We start from the raw sequence: 297 nt of genomic DNA on the forward strand, positions 1-297 counted from the left end.
AGGAAAAAAAAAAAAAAAGAGCCCAGTATTGATGACAGAACTAAGGAGACAGGGATGCTGACATGAGACTGAGACTGTGAATGTCCACATCTTTGGAGCCGAGGTCCTCAAAACTCTCAGAGCAGTTTGTATGGGGGGAGGGAGGGTGAGGGGAGACTTGTGAAAATGCAAACTTGTGATTCGTATTGTCCTGAAGCAGAACTGCCAGTTACTGACACGCGCATTGTATGTGGGAGGGTGGGGTGGGAATGCATCTTAACCCCTTAAAAGCCTTTCTACCTTTTTTCTTTTTTTTCT

Source organism: Meleagris gallopavo, chromosome 29 (assembly GCF_000146605.3).
Source record: "Meleagris gallopavo isolate NT-WF06-2002-E0010 breed Aviagen turkey brand Nicholas breeding stock chromosome 29, Turkey_5.1, whole genome shotgun sequence".
Classification (NCBI taxonomy): Eukaryota; Metazoa; Chordata; class Aves; order Galliformes; family Phasianidae; genus Meleagris; species Meleagris gallopavo.